At 39.6% G+C, this 12,792-nt stretch overlaps 1 pseudogene; it reads right to left on the bottom strand.

Moving 5' to 3' along the window:
* Positions 1 to 482: 482 nt before the first annotated feature.
* Positions 483 to 2,976, bottom strand: LOC102905954 (prohibitin 1 pseudogene; annotated as a pseudogene).
* Positions 2,977 to 12,792: the final 9,816 nt, after the last annotated feature.

Here is a 12,792-nt window from a genome sequence, read left to right as displayed (position 1 = left end):
TTTTACCTCTAAGTGCAAAACCCGGAATGCCCAGTGTTGCAGGTACCATATCTACCTTCTACCGTGGGTGGGGTACTCATAATCATAGATCTTCAGCAACTAGCTAGAGGCAAGAAAAAATAGAGTTTGTCTGTCTTCTACTCATAGATAGCAGAGCAAGAGGCTTATTGTCATGTCTTATTGCATGTTCTGTTGGATGGAGTGCTGGAGTCATTGGGTCAAGATGACCCACTGTATTGGATCGTATTTGGTGGATGTATTTGTTGCCTGTCTCTAGGCAGAGAGTGAGGAGACATCAGACTTGTTGGTGTCACTAACACTAGTGAATGGCCTACTTTTGCTAGGGGGCAGGAGACATAGGTTTGTACAAGTATATATGTATATCTAAAGATCTGAAGTGATTTTGCTTTTATTTCCTTCACTTTAAGCCTATCATGAAATTTCACAGTGATTTCTGGGGTCTGGCAGAAGGAAAACTTCATTCAGAATGACCAAGGGCATGGCCTGGCTGGCCTGAGAAGATACAAGCAGAGGAGGCCACACTGGGGAAGCTGGAAGAGCACTGTCTGCCCTGCTGACAGATAGGTAATGTTCCAAGAACAGTGGAGATGGTAAGCAGTATGCTCAGCAGCTTCCAGCTTATGTAGCTCAATCCAGCCATCACCGGCAGTAGCCAATGAGTTGGCGATCAATCAGCTCGGCTGCCCTAAAGTCACCCTCAGTGCAGATGATGGCTGCCTTCTTCTGCTGCTCAGCCTTTTCCACCACAAATCTGGCCCTCTCTGCTTCATCCTGAGCCACTTGTTTGGCTTCCACTGCCTCTGTGAACTCCTTCCCAAAAGTCAGATGTGTCAGGGACATGTCATCCAGGATAAGCCCAAATGTTGCTGCTCGCTCCGTGCATCATTTACCTAGACTAGCTCTTGCTTATTGGTGGAGTTTTTCATCAGGACCGCCAGCCATTTCCCAAATAACCACAAAGACTTAATACTAATTATAAATGATTGGCCAGTAGCTTAGGCTTGTTGTTACAACTTAAAGTATATCTTTAATCAACCACGTGGCTTTTACCTCTATGCCATTTTGTGTGTCCAACTTGTCCTGAGTCTGGCTGGTGACTTCTTAGACTCTGCCCTTCTTCTTCCCAGCTCCCCCTACTCTGGCTCTCCCACCCAATCTCTTCCTGCCTAGCTATAGGCCAGTCAGTTCTTTATTCACCAATGAGAGTAATACATATTTCAGTGTACAAAGGTTGTTCCATAGCACTTGCTGGGTGATAAATTGTCCAGCATCAAATTGAGCCACTACTGACTTGAGGATCTCTGTGTTGATGGATATCAGCACCAGCTCATCATAGTTCTCACCAGTGCTGGGGTAGACATGAGAAAGCTAGGTGGCTGGAAGAGGATGCATAGGGGGATGTTGACTTTCTGCAAATATTTGCAACCAGTGATGACATGGTAGAGAGCAGCAGTCAAAGATAATTGGTTCTTTACCCAAGGACTGAGAAAGTGAGTCTTTCCCCCTACCACAGAGTCCTGTACCCCACAGAATCAGTCAAAGATGACAGCTCTGTGCCCAGCATCCATATTATATAAGGCAGAGTTCATCATGCCTCCTGCAACTGCTGAAGTTAGCCTGAACTTTCTAATGGACTCAAACAGTTTGGCAGCCGTGATCCATTCTGCTGCACCCACTGACACTTGCTTTTACTCTGATTGTCACGTGGTTTTTCCAGCCACACAAGCATATTTTAAGATCACTTCTTGAGCTACTTCTCTTCCACCTCATCTTAGACCTTGTTTTATCAATGTTACCCCCTCTGCTGTGACTTTCTGCTTACTAATGTGTCTTTTTGTTTGTTTGTTTGTTTTTTGCTTCTTTCGAGACAGGGTTTCTCTGTGTAGCTCTGGCTGGAAGTAGCCTGGAACTCAGAGATCCACCTGCCTCTGCCCCCGAGTCCTGGGATTAAAGCCACGTGCCACCATCGCCTGGCTTTAACATGCTATTTTATTTATCAGCATGCCTTCTGTTTAATTGAACCTGCTCCTTTGTTTATTTTTTTCCTACTAGTTGGTGTTATTTTGATGCTATTTTGCAGTTTTCATCTTTTATTGACAATATTGACACTAGAAATGGGAAAAGTTAAATAATTCAATCACTGACACATTAATATTAAAGAGAACAACATTCACCTTGAATTTCTTGTACAAGTAATCGAGCAGATCTGTTATGTCAAAAAGCATTAAAAATAATTGCTACAAGGTATTCTAACAATTCCCTTTGTTCATCCCTCAAACTTGTTTAATAATTAAAAACATTATTGGCTGTAGAATGTAAGAGTTGTACAAAGATCAAGTAATTTATTCAGTAAATATTAATTCAGCAAATACTGGTAGATTACCAGCTACCTGCTGGGTGTTAATCTGCTCTAAGGAAGGGGGGCATCTTTCCTTTCTGTAGAGTAAGTCTTACTGTGTATGCTGCTTTCCTGAACCTTCTTATATTAACTTCTAGGACAGAATAAGCAGCCTTGATAGATTCTGTGTAACCTATAGCACCTTGGTTTCCTTCCTGACAGAAAATCAATGTCTAGTGCCCCAGCATTGGTGCCGCAGAGGCAGGTGTCCTAGAAATACCCCAGGAGCTGCACTGGCAGCTGGGAGGCTGTGGGTAATAAACACAGCCAAGCCTTCTCTCAGGATCCCTAGATTAAGGAAGCAGAAGGGCCTATGATAGCAATTACCAGCCACACCAGCATTTATGTAGTGCTATTTCAGGACCACGCCTTCTGATTTCTTACTTGGATTTTACCTGAAGGTACTGTTGTTGACTCTGAACAATTATTAATAAAATGATAATCTTCTCCTTCTGAGAAGCAGCACTCACATTTACACCAGAGGAAGTTGTGCGTGTAGCTTTCACGTACATATTTCTTAACATTGAGAGTCCCCTGTTCAGCTGGAAACTTGTCATGCCCATTATATTTCTTAGCTGCCCAGATTTCTGTTTCCCAATATATTTGTTACAAGTTACATCACTATATAGTTCTTAACGAGGGGAGGTTACTAATCAGGTGAATTTTAGGGTTTGCAGCTTCTTTAGATCTTTTGGACTGTATGAGGCTAATCATTTCTGGAACACTAGTATACGATACATCAGTATTCCTTCTGGTTCATAAATCAAAGCTACCATCTTTCTTGCAAAGTTTCAAGAAGTGTGCAAACAGGCTTTCTTCAAAGGAACAACATATTGAGCTCAGACTCTGGCTCCTTCTATCTCTGGACATGTTCTGGATTGCTAGTGTCCTCTGTTCCCATGCTGATTCTTTAGACTCAAAGTACCAAAAAGAAACCTAATTAACTCAGCCCACATCTCTCTTTCCTTTCCTTCTCACTACTGCCAATTTTAACCTATTCAATGGTAAGTAAGAATTTAAAGCCAAGAAAACTGTTATCAGATGGGTCTCAGAGGGCAAGACTGAATTGGATAGATGCCAACAAATGGTGGCATCCTCTGGGTGAGTATCCCTCTGAATGGACCATGCCTTGTCCTTTTTGAGTCTATGACTCTTTAAGAAGGCAATCACTACCTTTCCTGAGAGGATTACCCCAGTTGACAATACCCTTTTCTTTGATAGGCCAAGATGGAGAAACTGGTCAGATAACTAATGCTTTCTGTAGCATTTTCAAAGCACAATCCACTAATCTAAAAAGAGCCCCTCCTCTGGGTGTCAGCTGTCCTGGTTTTCCAGTAACTGGCATGAGTCCCAGGATAAGAATTCTCAGTGGTAAAACTAGAATGTTCCCTTGGAAGCTGGGATAAAGAACTTGTCACCCTTCTCCAACTCTGTATTAGAAACTCTTACTACATTTGTACTTCTTTCTTTTATTCTGTCATTCCTCTCTCTCTTAAACAAAATACTGAAATTTTAAATATTGGAAATTAATTCAAGTTACAAATAGCTTGTGGATTAAGGCATGTTGCAGATTGGACTTTCATTTTCCATGTTTGTAACAATTTCTAAGACATGAGTATGTAGACCCAAGGGGAAAGTTTCAAATACCTGGCCTCACCTCTCTTCTCAGCATGGGTCACAATATATCACAATTGAAATGAACCACTGTAGGTTATCAATGCATAATACCTCATAGATACCCATCACTGTGTGTAAGCTTTGGAATGGTATATGAGTTAGTCCTACTCTGATGTTTTCTCGGACCTTGTATATGTATGTAAGCTCATCTTGGGAACCTACCAATAGTGTCTGTGAGAAACACTATGCACAGTTAAAACCAAAGCACAACTAACAGTCTAATTACCATAATGCTCTGCATGTTCTTTTGCTATTCCATGGCTGACTTTTAACATTCTTTCTATTATATCTTTGGAATTGACTCATTTAATAAAAAACAAGATTGTTACAGTCCCACTTTCTTCAACAGATTACTCTACTCTGTTTGCTTGCTATAAATAAGCTGAGAAATATAAATGCAGTTGGGGCAGTGCCAGATCATAATGTATTAACAAAAATCATTAGCATCATCATGACCACAGACTGAAATATGTCTCTACCTGGGGAACAGATCTTTTCAATCCTCTCAAGAGATGTCCCACTTTCTCCCAAGATTTCGGTTTTCCAGGGCCTGCATTGGGTCTTGCTAGTTCTTCTAAGTGCTCTCTGCAGGCTGCAGATGCTTATCTGTCTAGCTCAAAGCAGTTCATCTTCCTTGGAGACTCATGCCATGAGAATAAACCCTGCTTTCCTCCACCCTATCAATCTTTCCTCAGTCTCCTGTCTGCAGACTTTGAAGCTGCTCTCTTCTCCTCTGCCCTTATTATCACAAGCCTCCCACCAGATCCTGTTCCTTTCTTCACCATTGCTTTGCCGTTTGTCTTTCTATTCACATCTTTAGGGAACTCTGAAACCCTAGGCTTCAATATCCTACTCTCAGATCACAGCTCCTTTACAAACTACTTTCCTTTCAAAGGGCTGTTCAGTGCTTTTCACTTAGTATCCTCTGTTTTTCCAATGCTCTCTCTCAGAGAAGAAACTGAAAGCATGTGTGGAAATGTTAGACATGACTTGCCTTCTCAACTTTGCACCTTGAGACAGACCTTCTCTTCCAACATCATCCAGCTCTGGGAAGTTGTGGCTCCACTTACTCTAGGTTCACTCTACCGTGTGTGTTCATAATATACTGCCTTCTGTCTCTTCAGGTCAGTTCTAAATCATTTAACTTCATCTCTCATTTTGACTAAGAGATCCAGCTGTCAGCCTGTGAACTTATTCACATCCCTATGTCAAGAAGAAACAGAAAAATCTCTCTATCATCTCCAGCTGGCACCCTAGTTCTTCTCTTTTTTCCATAACACAATCACTACAGATGATCTGCATCTGATGTCTGGCTTCCTTAGTCCCCATTCCCATAGTGGTTTTGTTTGTTTTTATGTTTGTTTTTGTTTTTTGTCAACTAGACATAAGCCAGTCATCCAGAAAAAAGGAACCTCAATTGAGAAAATGATCCCAACAGATTGGCCTATAAGCAAGTCTGTGGGGTCATTTTCTCAATGATTGATATGGGAGGGTCCAGCCCACTGTGAGAGGTGACAACCTTGGGCAGGGGATCCTGGGTTGTGTAAAAATGCAAGCTGAGCAAGCTATGGAAAGAAAGCCAGTAAGCTGTGTCCCTCCATGGTCTCTGCTTCAGTTCCTGCCTCCAGGTTCCTGCCCCAACTTCCTTCCCTCAGTGAGGGACTGTAAGTGGCAAGCCTAACAAACCTTTTCCTCCCCAAGCTGTTTATAGTCAGAATGTTTTTACCATAGTAATAGCAAACTAAGACTCCTTCACACACCTCTTGTAGCAGGCTATTTCCATAACCACTCTACCTAAGCACCTCTTGTTAGCTAACTTAATATACTCAATGTCCAGTGGATTCTTGTATTGCCTTTTTAAATTTTCTTTCCTTTTTTTAGTTGGTTTGTTTTTTTGTTTGTTTTTTGAGACAGGGTTTCTCTGTATAGCCCTAGCTGTCCTAGAACTAGCTTTGTAGACTAGGTTGGCCTTGAACTCATAGAAATCTACCTGCCTCTGCCTCTCAATTGCTGGGATTAAAAGCTTGTGCCGTTATCACCTGGCTCATTTTGTTTCCTATAATGGTTGATCTTAGGAATATTTGATGGATAATATTATTACTAATTATTATTATTATTATTATTATTATTATATTATTATTATGTTTGGACAAGCTCCTGCTATGTAGGCCAGGATTACCAAAATCTAAGACAGGTATAAACATTATTTGAAACATTGTATCATTCATCATTTTCCTTGTTCTATTCATAAATCATTCCTCAAAAAATGTTTTTATACTGAACACATTGTTTTTTATACTGAACACATAGCCACATGACAAACCATCATAATGTATGATGAATCAAATATATACTTAGATCTCTGGCTTCTCATCTAACATTTTTATTCATGACATGTCTTACTTCATGACAATATTTACCATAATGTCTTAGAATTCTGAAAAAATATGTACATAGTTGAACTTGTCTTTTCAAACCTCTTATTTTTGTAATTGTTATGTGGATTTAACTATTTTTGCCACAAAAATCTGAAAATCTTAGAATATTTTCTGTTATTGTTCCCTACATATACTTAGTACTTTTTATGTTGAATTCTTTTTTAAAATTTATTTTGTTTAATTAACATTTTTCATTTATTTTACATACAGACCACAGTTTCCCCTCCTTCCTCTCCTCCAGTTCTCCCCCACACACTCCCATCTACCCCTGTTCCCATCCATTCTTCCTAAGTCTCCATTAAGAACGGGGCAGGTCTCCCATGGACTTGAATAAAGCCTGGCACATCAAGTTGAGGTAGGACCAAGCTCCTCCCCCTGCATCAAGCATGAATGAGGTAATCCAGCATGGAGAACAGGTTCCCAAAAGCCAGCTAAGTGTCAAGGACATGTCCTGATCTCACTGCTAGGAGCCTTACAAACAAGCTACACAACTATCACACACATGCAAAGGGCACATGAACTCTGGACCAAGAGTTATGTTGGATTCTTTGAGAAGCATACAATGAACACAAGAAAGGAAAAGAGTTGGAAGAGGTTACTGAGGAAATGTACAAGAGAAGCAAAGAGGAGGGAAGGAGGCAAGAGAAAATGGAAAGAGAATTTATGTGAAAATAAAGAGAAAGTGTTTCAGTCATCTGATCTGTTGCATAAGAATATTATATACTGGGGATCCACACACAAATCTATATTCCTCATAGCTCAGGAGACTGGGAAATCCAAGGATAAGGAGCCAGTAGGTCAGTGCTTCCTGGTTGGTAGTTGGATGACTATTTTCCTGTGTCATCATATAGCAAAAGGAAACATGAGTGTTTCTGGGGTCTCTTATAGAGGTACTATAGTGATGTTTTGAATAAGAATATAATAAGAATAGCTCATATGTTGGAATACATGGTCCCCAGCTGGTGGAACTATTTGGAAATGATTAGGAGGTGCAACGTTGGAGGAAGTGTGCCACTGGGAGTGGGCTTTGGGGTTTCAAAAGCCCAAGCCTTTCTTAGTCTCTCTCTCTCTTTGCCTCATGGATGTTGTCTCATGATGTGCTCTCTCAGCCGCTGTTCCAGTTTCATACTTACCTGTCTGCTGCCATGCTACCTTCCATGATGTTCAAAGACTAACCCTCTGACCTGTAAGCTGTAAATAAATTCTTTGATAAGTTGCCTTGGCCATGGTATCTTATCACGGCAACAGAAAAGCAGGTAAGGCCTGGACAAACACTATTTATGATAGTTCCTTCCTTGTGAACTAATCAGGTCCCAAATCTCTAACTGCAAATGCTATGAATTAAGGATAGGAATTCAATGTAGTAATAATTCCTTAGAGACTCAAATCTATTACAAGAAAGAAGGAAAGATGAATGGGTAAGAATAGAAAGTTTCAAACAGGCCAATGAGAAGTTCCAAGTGGCAGTCTCTGGTAATTGGTGTTATATATTACAGGGTGGGAGGGATCTTGTCTACCACAACAATTGGCTTAATCAATTCCCCCAGGTATGCTTATGCATTGGCTAGAAACATCATGGGAAACATGGCTTTGTTGTAGATGCAGAGATAGAACTAAACAAATCTGTGACCATTTGTGAATTATACTTCACATTGCAGAAGATCTCATTAATGTACTGCATGACTACTACTTTCCAAACGTTATGCATGTAACCTCCTTAATATCTACACAGCCACTCCTTTCTCAGTCATTCCCTTACGCCTAACCTCATCCTCCTCTTATTCTGAAATACTAATTGTTCCCCTTGCCATCACCATCTCATTACCCAAGCTGCTGCCAAATATGCTCCTTTTTCACATGCAAATCCAATTTGGAAACTCCCCAACAACCAGATTCCAATCTTTCACTGGACACTCAGGAGCAAAAGCCAAGCTTCTTAGCATGGCAACAGAGACTTGCCAAAATATTCTACTGGGCCTGCCTCCCTGTAGCTCTTTTAACATTTCCCCACCTCCACTGAGTGCACAGTGCATTTCACTCACTAAATTTAAGTCAAACACAAATAGCCACATACCTCCTCCTGTGCTCACTTGCTTATATCTGCTTGTAGTGTCCCCGCTGTGGTTGCCTCGTCCTGACCTACAGCATAATTATTAACTGCTACCTGGTCAGTAGTCAATCTATAATCTTAAGTCAATGGCTCTTCTCTTTGGTCTGGGCAAGAGATAAGGATCTTCACACATAAGGCAACACTGATGCTTGGGTCTATGCCAAAATATTCTGACTTAATGAGTTTACCACATGGAAGTGTGGTAGTTTGAAAAAAAAAATAGCCCCAAAGGGAGTAGCATTATTAGGGGGTGTGGCCTTGTTGGAGTAAGTGTGGTTTTGTTGAGGAAGTGTGTCATTGTGGGGATGTAATTTGAGGTATCTTATGCTCAAGCTACTCCCAAATGGGACAGACCACTTCCTATTGGCTGGAAGATGTAGAACACTCAGCTACCCTTCCTGCATCATATCTGCCTGCATGCCACCATGTCCCACCATAATTATAGTGGACTGACCCTCTGAAACTGCAAGCTGCCATCTCAATTAAATGTTTTCTATTATAAGAGTTGCCATGGTCTTGGTATCAATTCACAGCAATAGATAGTTATTGAGAATATAAGGTGTCTTAATGCAAGCATATTGAGCATACACATCAGAACTGAGAACACAGCTTGTGAGTTCTCTCCCATGAGTCAAACTCCTAGCAGGAGTTTGTGTATACAGCCGGTGAATGTGCTTTTCATGTGTATAATATACTGTGAACAGCCTGGTATACATTTGAGTTACCTTACCTGGACATGATAAAAATCAGTTGTTTATTTTACTTTTAAAATGATGCTAAACATGATGTAGGAAGGGGACATTAAATACCCTTATTCTCACGCTGTTCACTTCAGATTTAAATGGTAATACAAAGAATTAGAACCAGTAGCCACTATTCCTTCATTTTTGTCTCTGAGATATTCAGTGTCTCAATCTAAGCCTGATGTGCCACTGTGGGTAAAGAAATAATGTCTTACCTCTGTGTACATTTATACTCCATAGCCAGGACTTTTTACAGTGTGGACTCACTGAACACACACATAGTATTTCTTAATGTTTGAAACTATTTTGAAAACAAAACCCTGGGTGGGTATGTTTTCTACTTGCCTCCCAAGTTACACTTTGAGGGCTTGGTGAAATCTGGCAAGGATGAACAAAATATAATTGCTTGCCTTATTGTACTCTTAAAATATATAAAGAAAAGTTTACTATCAGTCATACAATAATTGGAAGCAAGGCAGAAGTGAATGTTGTGATATATTACCTATACCACTATAAAATATTTTATTATTTAGTGAAATGCCAAAATATTTGGGATGTAATTAATGTTGAGAAAAAAAACTATGTGTATTTCTAATGTTGTATCTCAAGCAAATAAATGCAATTCCTTATCCATGCCTTTTATAATGTGCACATGAGTAAGAGTCTATTAAGGTTTGTAGATAACTGTTATTTTCTCCTTTGTTATGTATTTGTTTAAAAAACCAATTTCTTAAAAACTATAATAAAAATTGTAGAGATGCCAGAGAGTAAGGAAATGGGTATCAAGAGCTTGGTTTAAATCCTAATTCTACCACAAATTAGTTGTCTTGCTCTGAGAAAGTTAAATTAACTTTTGTTGGAAAAGATACCTCTTTAATTAAAAAGTTACACAACTTACCATATAGTATCATTACAAGAATTAAATGATGTACCATCCGAAGTGTGAACCTAAGTAGACTTTTTCTTAATGATTGATTTCAGTCACTGTTCCAGGTAAAGATAAAATCCCTGGAAACAGAAAAGCTTAGAAGTTTGAGTAACTTGTCCACACTACCTGCACTGCTAAGAACACTAAATCTGATAGACTCTATAAAGAGCTGATGTAAAGTAACTTATCAAACTTCATCACGATATTTAGGTAGGGGCTGAACAAGAAATCCAGTCAGGGATCATGGTGCATATCTTTGGCCCAAATGCTTGGTAGGCTGAGGCAGAAGAACAATAAGTTTAAGGTCAGCCTGAGCCACACTGTCTCAGACTCTCATACACTGACCAAACAAACACAACAGAAGAAAACAACAGCAACAACTGTGGTGTAATATTTTGATCGCATTCTGACAATAAAGTTTGCATGCAGTCAGAGGGCAGAGCTAGCCACTAGCTGACCAAAATTAACCATAGAGGTTTTGGAGGACTGAGAACAGAGGGGAGACAGGAAGTGGTAAAGCAGGGCTGAGAGAAGATTTTGGCCTTTTGGATGAAGGAACATAGGAGATAGGAAGTCACTGGTAGCTTGTTCGGCTCTTCGCTGATCATTCAGGTTTTTACTCTGACATCTGACTCCTGGTTTTTTATTGGTAAATAATAAATTAAACACAACAACAACAAACAACAAGCACCCAGAGGTACAGCTTGCTTATGTAATTTGCTAGACAAGTGACACAGCCAGGACTTGAGCCAGTCTAGGTTCTGGCTGCAATTGTCTGCAGACTGTCCCTGATTGTGCTACCCTTCTGAATTAATTTGGAGCAAGGCCTGGATGAAGAATAGTTGAGATTAAGTGAAAATAAAGTATTTTCTACCCTAGTATAAAATATCTTTCAGCTTCACTTTGAGAAGGATGGAAAAATGAAGAAAGGACAAGGCAGTTTGAAGACTTTTAGTGAAGACGTGATAATAGGTAGAATAAAATAAACACAAAAACGAGAAGGAAAGAAACTAAGAGAATACTTATATCAGAAACACATTGGTTTCATGGATTTTGAAGGAAGTGACTGGTAGCAGAGAAAAAAATACAGAGCTTGGGAGGAAAACATTTAGCAGAAACAATATTAAGTGTGACAGGAGAGTTATAGGAATAAGGGACTAAATCCTGCTGGTGCATAGATGGTGACGGTGGGCATTGATAAATTTGAATGTATCTGATAAGTTGAATGCTATACCTGTATAGTTTGGAGCAGTCCACGGATTGATGTGGAAGATTAAATTACTTTCCATCATATGTTCACTCAATGGTGAAGCCCCATTTCTTCTGGAAGAATATTTCCCCTGACCTATTGACTGTATGGCTTGTGTGAGCCAATGGGCTGTGGAGACATGGGGCTGTCAGAGGCTTGAGTACCTGTGAAGTATTTTTCATTTGTTTGCTTTCTGCTTTACCTTTGGCTGTGACAACACCACACTTAGATGGGTAGACCAAGAGACATGAGTATTCTGTGGGGTAAGCTTGGACGTCATCTACAATTTGCCACGTCAACAAGCAAACTCAGGTCCAGCAAACTCCACCATATGGCAGATATACATAAAGCACAAAATAAAATGTTTCACCCAGTAAATCACTGAGGTTCAGGGTGATTTATTTAGCAATATACCCATGCGAGCCAAATGTGATGCAGGTTTGTCTGCAAACTTGCAGACAAAGAAAATGATTTTTAAAATATAAGCAATGAGCAACAAAGTCAACTTTGTCAAACTTGCATGGAAAAAGTCTAATGACACAAGAGAAAAGAAATTTGAGGGCATCAGTGTTATCACGGGGTAAGATAATGAGATCTAAAAGGGAGATAATCAAATAAAAAAAATCCATAAGCTTTCTAGACCTATCAAAATTGAAAAGGCCTAAAAGGATTGTAGGTAACCTCTCCCAGAGTGGGAGGAAGGAAAAAGCTCCACAATAAGTCTGTATTTTTGTCAGCCTCTTGTGTAAAAAGTGAAGACAGACACTTATCTCCCATTTGAAGTCATATAAGCCTTTTATGTAATTTCAAATTAATTTAGGAAAATGAATTTAGGTAAGTATACAGAAATAAATGATGCCCCTAAGTCAACAGTATCTGTGATTTCAAGAAATTCAAATCTCTATTGCCTTGCAAGCCTAACTTCCACTAATCATCCTGTATTGTTACTAAAAATCTGGCAATGAAATGACAGAGCAATTCAGTAAATGGAGGAGATTCTAGTTAAGAGAGCAGATAAAGTGTTATTCTGAATGAGGTCTATTTGATGGTGTTCTAATGCCTCTCTAAATCCTTCCCCTGCTAAATGCTGCTGTCATACTTCAGGATATCCTTCATTACTGTTCCCAGTTTCTTATGCCAAATGATCAATGTATCTTTAAGTGAAAACATGCCTTTTAAGGCATGTTTCCTGAAAAAATAAAAATGACAAAATGAGAATCAGAAAGCA

Source organism: Peromyscus maniculatus, chromosome 6, assembly GCF_049852395.1.
Source record: "Peromyscus maniculatus bairdii isolate BWxNUB_F1_BW_parent chromosome 6, HU_Pman_BW_mat_3.1, whole genome shotgun sequence".
Lineage (NCBI taxonomy): Eukaryota > Metazoa > Chordata > Mammalia > Rodentia > Cricetidae > Peromyscus > Peromyscus maniculatus.
The sequence above is the reverse complement of the archived record's forward strand: the minus strand, read 5'-3'. Positions and strand labels throughout refer to the sequence as shown.